This window comes from Leiobunum rupestre, chromosome 9 (assembly GCF_980474605.1).
Source record: "Leiobunum rupestre chromosome 9, qqLeiRupe1.1.hap1, whole genome shotgun sequence".
In the NCBI taxonomy this organism is placed as follows: Eukaryota; Metazoa; Arthropoda; class Arachnida; order Opiliones; family Sclerosomatidae; genus Leiobunum; species Leiobunum rupestre.
In genome coordinates this window covers 57,473,809-57,484,540 of record NC_143392.1, presented here as the reverse complement: position 1 = coordinate 57,484,540, position 10,732 = coordinate 57,473,809, and the positions used below count along the sequence as shown (strand labels likewise).

Sequence of the window (10,732 nt, the reverse complement as noted above, 5' to 3'; positions counted from 1 at the left end):
ACCAGTTTTTATTAGTTGTCGTAGCCCAATATTGAAAGGAAATCTGGCAATACGGCCAGCGACTTCCCATTCCCTCTCTAAATATTTCTTACCCCCCCCCCAACCGTTTTGGATGGGCGCATGATAAAAAAGTACTTAATCATCGAGAGATAAATAATATAATATAAAAGATAGAGTGCTGAATTGCGTTTCAAATCCACACGTCAAAGAATAAAAAATCCAATTAACTGAACAAGTACCACGTGTTTAATTTTTCAAGCGATAAATAGAGCAGACCCCAGCAACACATATCAAAGGCATATCTTGCGCTCTCATCGACTGCGTCATCACTGCAAGAAACCTGAACACGTAAGTAAACGGACGAAATCGTTATTTAAAATTTTTTCAGAAAAATTGCTTCATGCCACGGAAATTAGTAAAATGTAACACACATTTCTTTTTTAATTCTTGGTGAATAAATCTCAGGTATGGCCTTAAACTAATTAAATTAAAAGGGGATTAAATTCTTAAACAATTTTGTAAGCTGTTTGATATTGCTCGCGTCATAACGTAGAATCTCATGTTGAATTAGATAATGATTATAAAGTTGTATTACATATAGTTATTATTAGAAGTGGTACTAAGTAAGTTAGAGATAGCATTATTTAAGTTGGCAAGAATAAAAATAAAACGAATCTGGAAGGCTTTGGAAGCCGTACCAACTAGCTAAAAGATAATAAGCACCCTCGACCGGGTCGCGTAAATCGACTTTCTCAAAATGATGGGTTTGATAGGCGAGTCGATCCTTTCCAGTTTTGAAACCGGAAAGCCTACGTCGACATGCAAGTGAATATGGAAGTCGTAAAAGTCAATTTCTGCGAAAAGAGACATATTTTTTCAAAATGCAATGGTCCTTACTTTCTTTTGGCACAATTATCACTGATACCATTAATACAGTGTCCCACGTTTCAACACCTTTTTTTAATTATTTAGAGCAGCTTCCGACAAGAAACATTTTGTCAAAGGTATAAAGAGTGTCATCGATAAGAACGTAAATCTCAACGGTAAGACAATCGAAAAGTACAAAACTATTTTTTATAAAAATGAATAACGTGAAAAAGCAAGAGGATACCATTTTTAGGGGGAACTAACATTTATTAGGGAATACAAATCTGAAGATTAACGACAAACACAATTTCAAAAGTTAAAATTTTATAAATCTAACAACACTTTTCGGTTTTATTAAAGGTTTTTTTGAATATGTGTTAACACGTTTTAGAGGAAGTTATTTTATTTGGATTTGGATCGATGTGTAGCATTAAAGAGAAAAACGAGACGCGTAAAAATGGATTTGAAAGAAACTTAGAATTAATCCACATTAGCCATAAGAAATTTCTTTAGAGTTTTTATTCGGTCATAAAAAAGCTTAAACTGCAAAAAAAAAAACATTTAGAATTTATTTAGCGCATCGAATATCTTTGATTTTCATAATACGTCAATTATATCACTTAAATATGTCATTCTCATGAGAAATCCGTCAACGGCACAATCCACTTTAAATTTCGCTGTTATTCACTTACTCTGAATACCTTACCGCTATTTGATCTGATATTATTGTAACGGAAATCACAATTTATATTATCATTACCTATTTAGCCCCCTTGGCCACTGTTTATAATTTTACCCATTAAAGAGACGATTCAACAGATTTTCTATAAAAATATGAATTTTATTTTTTGGTCCAATATCTTTAATTTTTTCAGATATTCTCCGGTTTCTTTAAACCGAAATTGACAACCCTTTTAACAATTACTTTTGTTATTGTGATGATGATAAGTATTGAAGAAAGAAGTAATTTGAAGGTAAGTATGCAGCTTAACCCTCAAATAATGAGGGTTAGCCTATACATAATATAATTATTAATCTTTTAAGTTTTATTTTATTATTATTTTAATTTTTATTATTAAACAATTTTGTTAAGATAATTATAATTTTTAATCGGTTAATTGGCCAGATTATATCGATTAAAAAAATTATTTTGTTAGAAAAAAACAGTTTTCCTAGTGACTGATTTATTAGTGCAGTTGTCTATTTTTGAAGTGCTAATTTAGGATTAATTATTTTTAGATTATTTTAACTTTTAATTTATGAGCTAAGGTTTATTTGAAATAAAGACAAAATTCCAATTAACCAAACACAGAACTATAATTGTTTAAATTAATTAATGTTATACAAATTATACATCCAGGGTTAATAAGTAACTGATCGTTTTCAGGATAATGATAAACTTGGCCTAATAACTAACGATTTCTTAAATTTTGATTTTCACAATTAATATATGAAAATACATTTAGTAACACAAAACAACAAGAGATATTTTGGAGGTGTAATTTGTAGAAACGAATAACAGCTTTGGTTACAGCATCAATGTTAAATGATTATAAGCATCACCCCAAAATCCATTTATATTATTTCTTTCTAAATATTGATTAACAATGGTAAATATATTACTTTTTAAAATAATATGATGGACATTAATTAATTATAAGTATAAACGTCGATTTTAAATTTTCAGTTTAGTTGGCGGTATATTTTGAGGATCTGTGTCGGCGAAAACAATTTCAATCTTATTTTAAAATTTTCTGGTTATTTATTTAGAATGCGCAAACTTGGATGAATGTGGTGGTGCCGTTTGCAGAACTAATTTCACTTTATCGTGTGGAAAGTTTCGGGGATGTGCATTTCATCCAGATTCAAATCCATGCACACCTAGATGCCATTGTATACCATTAAATGAATTTATTAATTATTGTGTTGAGAAAGAACTATCTTCCGGTAGATTTTCCGAAGAGTGTCAAGTATTATATCAAGAAAAAACTTGGAATGATCCAAAAAGGAGATAAAAAAATTTATGTACTTTATTGTTAAGAAATAAATGACTTAAAACTGAGAAATAACCTAAGTAATGAATATATATAAAACAAAGGCCAATTTGTGTAATAAATTTTTAAGCTCGGTAGAGCACGCTAAAAAATTTCACTTAACTTGGAGACCCTAGGGTCCGTTCCAGAGAGGTAAAACTCTCGTGACTAGTAGAAATGCGAGACACGTGGAATTTTCTATCAAACGTTTTGGGTTGGATAAATTATTAAACTGATATTTAAAGTGATGCAACTTTAATATTAGTGTAACGAACATAAAACATTATTTTTATATCTTTAAGAAAGAACTTGTTTGACATATAAGTTAATAATTGCATTTTTTCATTAAATTTTAGAGACATATATATATTTGGAATAAGAGTGATAATGAACATTGGGAAATAAGAACGAATAGTGAATACTGGTAGATATAAAAGAATCCTGGAAAACTTCGGGAAAATAATAAAATATCACTGGGATATGGTGATCAAAATATAAACATCCGTACTGAAAATGAAAGTCCTTCAAATTCTTAAAAGTTTTCTCGATTTAGCTTTGTAAACTAGTTCCTTTACTTTCTCAAATCGTGCCGAAACTACGGGTGGTATTATTTGGTCACAGGTAAATTAGGCAGATATTGAGGCATGAGTGACATTGAAATTGCACTGCAAAATTTTACACCTGGTAAGTTTCAGCAACACGTGAGCTTCGATATTTTCGCTAACTCTCGGTGATTCTCGTTAACAAGGATCTGCTGCCTCAATGAAGCTCAGCACTTCAGAAGAAACCATTACAAAATCCTTATTTGGGTGATTAAGGCCTCCTCTGTCGGATGTTTTAATTAAGTCTAAAAGTGGTGAATTTGAGCATGATCGGGAAATGCACTCGAGACGCAAGCTACAAAATTCAGCTTTCTCCATTTTATGTACCACAAAACCAGCTACGTCAGTCAAACTTTCCAATTTTAAAGTGGTTCGTTGCGTGTGTGGCTCTTAACTCAACGCATTTGGTATCATTTAAGTTTGATACTGTGGGAATACCACAGGTATTACCTTTTTTCCAGCTTTCGTACTTTAAGACCTTTATGGTAATCAGTTTCACGGAAGGGTAAACTACACACAACGATCGATTCTGATCTGTCAATTATTTGATAATTATCCCGAGAGATATTTTCTAGCCTAATTTATCTCAACGCCCCGTCAGAAAGAAACTCCCGGTGTTTGGACTTTTACAGATGGGCAAAAGAAAACACAACTCGAAGTCATTTTTTGGTAATTTCTACAAAAATTATGGATAGATAACAAAGTTTCCATAGATAGATAACCCAAAGGTCGTAGGTTCGATTCCTACCCGAGGTGATATGATTTTTCTCAGTCACTCTGGTATGGAACAATACGCAGAGGTATTCCTTGATTTAAATGAAATTTCTTATTATATTAATTCCTGCGTAATTATAAAACATAAGTTCTCAATGTTATTACAACAGGCTATCAAGAACCTGTTATAAATTTGTTGACGTGAAATGCTACGGCACCGTCCACAACGGGTTAAATGTATCCCGTCAATAATGTGAACCAGATCGAGTCATTCTTCAATTGGATGTCCGAGGCCTGATTATCGTGGCCTCGGTAGTCCAATGGTAGTGGCGTTGGGACGGTAACCCAAAGGTCGTAGGTTCGATTCCTACCCGAGGTGATATACTCAGAGGTATTCCTTGATTTAAATGAAACTTCTTACTTTAAATATTAATTAAAAAATGAAATAAATATCTTTTAACATTAATGAAATACCATTCAGCATTAAGTACTTATAAAGTGTTCTTATTTCCCAGCGTGAAAATTGTTTTAAAAGACGACAAATCTAAAATCCGACTGGGCTTAACTATTCATACAAACTATTTAAAAATTACCAAAGTAATGAAGTAATTAAGGCGAAATATATGGAAATTGAACTTATAAGTTATAACCTTAGTATGAAATAACTGTTATTTTGCGATATTTAAATAAATTTCTATACCATGTACTCCTTATGGTCCAGTTTCGCGCCATAGAAAACCATGTATTTTATATCGTTAAAGTAACCGACTTTAAGGGGGCGGAGGTGGCGCTCCCGACGGCCGACGAAGACAATAAAAACCAAACTTTTGATTCGCGCAAGGACATGGATTTTAAATTCTATGGGCAGGCCGCCTGATGCGAGCGTAGTGAGCGCGCGAATTTGGCCGTGGAAGAGCTCTCGTTAATGCGTTTGGAGGCGAAAATTATAATTTTTTTTAGAAAATGGCGGTGGAGCGTGAAAAATCAATTTGTAAAGAACATCGAAACAGACATCCTGCTGAAATTAATGTATCGTGAGTGTCCCAATAATATTAATGTATTTAACAAAAATAATTTTTGGCACTACTCAGTGCCGTAACTAGCCTTTTCTGCGCCCGCTGCGAGCTTCTTTAACTGCGCCCTTAAACAATGTTCTAATCTTTCCCGGTTCTGACTATAAAATAAACAATGTGACAATGTCTATAAAAAATCTATCATTCAAAAACTAAATTTTGGTTTGAGTATAGGTACTTCGTAAAATTTTCAATTAATATAGGTACTTGGTAGAATTTTGAATAATTACATATCAATTAGTTAAAAGATCGTTTATTTGCCGCTACGTGGCTCTATATTATTATATAAACTGAAATAGCAAACTTCCTGATGTAAAAATATTATTTATATAAATTATGTTCATTAGCCCAAGCCTTTAAAATTAACCTAGTAGGTGACACACACCTACACAACTCTCATAGCTACAAGATAGAAAACGTTTCGAATCGTTTAGAAACAAATCGAAACGGGTTGAGTGAAAATTCTTGATGTTACTTATAACCTACGTATTTTAGTAGAGTTTAACCCTAAAAATGCTCTTATTTTTACCCTTCGCGTACCCAAATTGACTTTGCAAAAAACTTTTTATTTTTATTGGCGAGTAAATTTTACACCTAACCTAAGGTTATAAATATTTCATCAAAAACGTGTGAATTTAGTTATTAGAATTTCGGATAACACAATAATTAATTATTAAATCTTTTATAATAATTTAGTGACTGTAACAGTCATGCTAATAGCGACTACGGTAGAGCTAAGAAGACATTGGGATGTTTACTACTTACAGCATATGTAACATAATTACTCATAAGTATTCCTCCGTATAATATTTCCATCAAATTTAATGCAAAGTGCAAGTCAAGCTGGTTAAAATTTAAGAAAAATTACCTAGGCTTAAGTGAGATTTAATTAAAGGTTGGAAGTAAACGGTTGGAAGAATGTAAGATTTCAAAGTCATATTGACTTTTGTATTACTGACATGAACATGAAAAAATTGCTTACCTCTTATTAATAGTTCATTTAAGCAAGGATTCTATATTCTTAGAAGGATAGGAAGTGACTAGGTTTCCCTGTATAAATGGCGTGGTGGGAACAGCGTGGAGTTTTACAAAAGAGTGACGTCACTTTTACCGCTTTTACTCACCCCCAAGTCCATATGTTCAACCGCGAAATGGGCTTTGGCGCGTTCACGGTAGCGATATTTGGCCTTGGCTGGGTAATTTTCGGAGGAAGCTACTGCGCAGTCACGCGTTTTATTCCCGGGGCGAAAGCGCCATCACTTCCTATACTTCTAAAAATATAGAATCCTTGATTTAAGTTTGAATTATTTAGTTTTCTACGTGTTGCAAATGGTGTCTACTAGCAAAGATAATATAACTACGTACCCTAGATTGCACGTAACGCAGGCTCTTACTGAGTTCCCGGCGGAAGTCGAAAAAAACTGGCTCCAGGGAGCTGGCAGGGGTAGTTTTTTACTTGCGGTTTTCAAGATACCAGATATTTTTGCGTTATATTTTTTTAAAACAATAATGGATCATGCCTGTAGCTCTAAAAATGTTTCTAAACGAAAGAAAACTAAAGGTGAGTAATACAATCTTGGGTCATCTATTGAAATTCCTTATTTCTCACCCTTCTAACGGAGCCCGATTTTTCCGACTTCCGGCGCGAACTCAGTAAAAGCCTCACGAGAAACCGCGCTATCGAGAAACGCCGTGATTTCGAATTTAATGTATGAAGTTATATTATCTTTGCTACTCGTAAAAGCGATACCAACAACCAAACAATACAATTTAGTACGCGTGGATGGATCGAGTTCACGGCCAACTTCGAACGCGTGCTAAAGTAGAAAAAAAATATTTTTCAAAATTATTGAAATTACTAAAATTATTTATAGAATAATAAATTTATATAAGTATAAATATAAAATAAATTTCAAATATTATTTTACATTGGATAAAATGTAGAGGGGAGATTATTCTTAAGAATTGAGCGCCAAGTTTGAAACTTTTTATACTTTTTTACTTAAATTTTGAAAATAATCATAATTTATTAATTGGAAATAATTCTTCTACATATTTACTATATTATTTTATAAATTTAAGACTAATATATATATGTTGTTGTATATTTAATTAAACTATGTAGATAATATCGGTAGTCCTGCGTATGTATTATGTAAAATATGTATTTCTCGTTCTTATATATTTTGAGAAGTTTTATAGTAGATTGAATTAATTAGGAAGCTCCAACGCGAATGTTAATAATAAGGAAACGGAAATTGAATTTGATATCCCATGGATATTAAAGAGACTTCCCCATTAGGGTTATTTTGAACATAAGCAGTATCCGATATATGCATTAGATTTTGGAACTTGGATGTATAGTTAATTAAATACCTAGGAATCAAGAAAATGAATACCCACAGCTATAAACATTATATTAACAGAAATATGGACAAAATATCTTATAATAACCCAATTAAACAACAAGGTAATTCAAATACTTAGAAATCCAGAAAATTCAAATGAGAAAAGAAAAAAATCAAAAACACCTTACCGTTAACAATTCCTGGCTTTTAACGCACACTAAAAACCTTAACTGAATAGTGAAGGCAAAATAAATAAAACCAACGTAACCACATTAATGAAAAATGTATCACACATTTAAAGCTGATAAGAAAACACGTAAAATAAATTACGAAGTAACGAGTACAGTAAGCAAAACGAAATGAGCGCGTTGTATACCACTTGAAATTGTATTCTTAATGACCCTTAATGTTTCAAAAGTACGGAAAGACAAAAAACCAACTAAGTGGACCACCCAAGAGAGAAGGATTATCCCCTGGAGGACGAGATTATCAGTCTGATATCTTATCTCGTCCTCCAGAAAGCAATCCCTAGAATCTCTCTGCTTCCCTTTCCCCCCATGCTTTCCCCATTCTCCAGAATTAGTTTTCCTCGCGCAGATTTCTGGTGGATGCTGCTTCCCCCTTCCCAATCCCTATCCCCGTTCTCCAGAATTTAATCTCGTCCTCCAGAAAGCAATCGCAAGATTCTCTCTGCTTCCCCCTTCCCTCTCCCCATTCTCCAGAATCTTATCTCGTCCTCCAGAAAGCAATCTCTAGATTCTCTCTCAACCCTCGTTATCCATAAGCGCTTCTTATCTCTAGGATATGAGCAATAATAACAGGTTATTTACATTAAATTTGGATTTTAGAACTTTGTTTACATGTCAGTAGGTACTATCAGATATTCCATTAGATGGTTATCTTGTACATTACCCAATGAAAACAAATTAAAGTAGCTAAGTTTACAGGTTAATTGATTATCTACGAGTAAATTGGTAAAATCTTGTAGTACTTCCGAGGGTGATTTAAAACAGCTAAAATAAGACTTTACTTTATGGTACGAATTAAATTGATCGGGGTACAAAAATAAACCCTCGAAAGGTTAACCATATAATAATTCGTGAATTTTGAAGGTTTTTAACAATAGCTTAATACATGCATTCGATAACAGTTTTATGCTCATTTAAAAGATCCATTTGAAACCGAATAAAATCCATTTTGTTTTGGAACTCACCAATTTCACGAGCTCCCAGATCCAGAACATGGCCGTAGGCTGAGTTCAATTTGATAGTGTTCGACGTGGCGACGATGGAAACGTTGTTGCCGTGATAGTCGATGATGTTATGGGTTAGCAACGATGCCCTGGTTTGCGAAGCGGCGAAAAGTTCTTCCCAAAGAGGGAGGCCCACGCGAGGTCGGAGTGTGTAATAACTGGTGGCTTTACCGGGGGGTTAGCTCCGTCCAAATGGTCCTATCTCTACCTCCGACTTCGGTCCGGTGAGGGCTGGTAACTGGGCTTCGGCCCAGGCTAACGGAGAGGGGCCGGGCAAACTGACCTTCTCGGCGGATTGAGTTGCCTGCTGTGGGGCTGCGGGCCTCCGTATGGGGGCATTGCGCCCATCCCCCGGCCTTTTAGGGTTCCACCGGGATCTCCGGTGCCAGCTCTGCCGGGTTATGCGGTCTGCCGTGTGCCCGCCGTTCCCCTTTAGGCGCTCTCTCCAAAGGGCTTGGCTCTCTACCTTTCTAGGTAGGTTCTCGGCTGGCGTTGCCAGAGCATCCGATCTTATTCCCACTGCTGTGTGCGAAGTGGCGCGTTGGTCGGCCCATTGCTGCACTTTCTGCTGGGTTGAGTGGCTTGCGTCGAGGGTGCGACCGTCAGTAGTAGGGTTCTGCTACCCATGCTGGTTTTGTCACTTGTCCGGGCTTGCGGACGCTGGCGTAGGGCATAATGATGACGGACCTCCGGTGGTGTGGTTTCAATCTTACACCGGGCTATAAATCTGATGCATGTCCCAAAGGGGGAGTTTATTTTAGAAAGCTTCGAATGTCAGGAACATCATGTCTTCGTTCGATTTTTTGAAGAAAATAACTTGTAACTTTGATCCATCGAAACCAAAAGAAATGTAGACTGATCCTCCTAACGTTTTTTTTATGTTGATACGTCTTTCTTGGGCCCGTCGTTTGGATACGGTATGGGTCTCGGCTATATCAAATGAAAATGTTAAGCCTTGGTCTATTGAAATAGAGTTAATTTAGTTTTATATAGAATGCTTACCAATAGAATGTTTTTCCATGTTTACGGTAGACGAAGAGAGCAAAGCTGATGCACTTCTTTTCAGTTCGGCGTCTCGGAAAGAAATGACGCGTGGGAGATAAATCCGTTCCTATCTTGTCGAGATTAATTCATCACGTGATCTAAACGACCAATAACCCTCAAATTATATTGGCTGTTTTTCTCTCTTAGATAAACGTTCTACGCATTTAACCGTCCCGTGTTCGAAACTGCTACTAATGATTCCCATTGACGTCATATAATTTTACCCACTTGAAAAAACCCTATTGTTTGACGTCACATAATTAACCCAGTTTAATATCTAAAGTGGAAAAAACCCATAGTTTGACGTCACCAAATTAATACAGTTTAATATCTAAATTAGAAAAAAACCCATAGTTTCACGTCACATAATTAACGCACTTGAATATTTTGAAAAAAAAACCATTGTAGATTCCTCTCGAGAGCCTTTGATGCAATCATATCCTAGAAAACAATGCAATTAATAGAAATTAACATTAAATTAATACCATTTTGTGAACTACCTTGAAAAAAGTTACAATTTTGCGGTAGATTTTTTTTCCAAATACCCCAAAATGAACTCAAATAAGAAAATTGTAATTAAAATAATCACTTCGGCTAGAATTTTAGATGGTTGTTTAAACACGGTGATTATAGCCGATGTTTGTACTTCAGATTCCATATCGGAAATGAAGTTAAATGGAATATTTTCGTAAATAGGTATAAATTTTAGCCTAACCCTAGTATAATCTAATATAATCTCGATAACTGAACAAGTTCTTTGGGAATAAGAGATAAGCTTACTATCTTCCCCTCGGCCCTA

General features: G+C 34.6%; 1 long non-coding RNA gene and 1 other non-coding gene across 2 annotated transcripts; both read left to right on the top strand.

The window, feature by feature from the left end:
- Window positions 1-290: 290 nt before the first annotated feature.
- LOC149931589 (uncharacterized) lies at window positions 291-2,872 on the top strand. Its single transcript, XR_016474161.1, has 4 exons — window positions 291-348; window positions 973-1,043; window positions 1,743-1,841; window positions 2,638-2,872. It is a non-coding gene; the product is annotated as an uncharacterized LOC149931589 (long non-coding RNA).
- A 1,650-nt stretch (window positions 2,873-4,522) lies between these two features.
- On the top strand, window positions 4,523-4,595 carry TRNAT-GGU (transfer RNA threonine (anticodon GGU)). Its single transcript has one exon. It is a non-coding gene; the product is annotated as a tRNA-Thr (tRNA).
- Window positions 4,596-10,732: the final 6,137 nt, after the last annotated feature.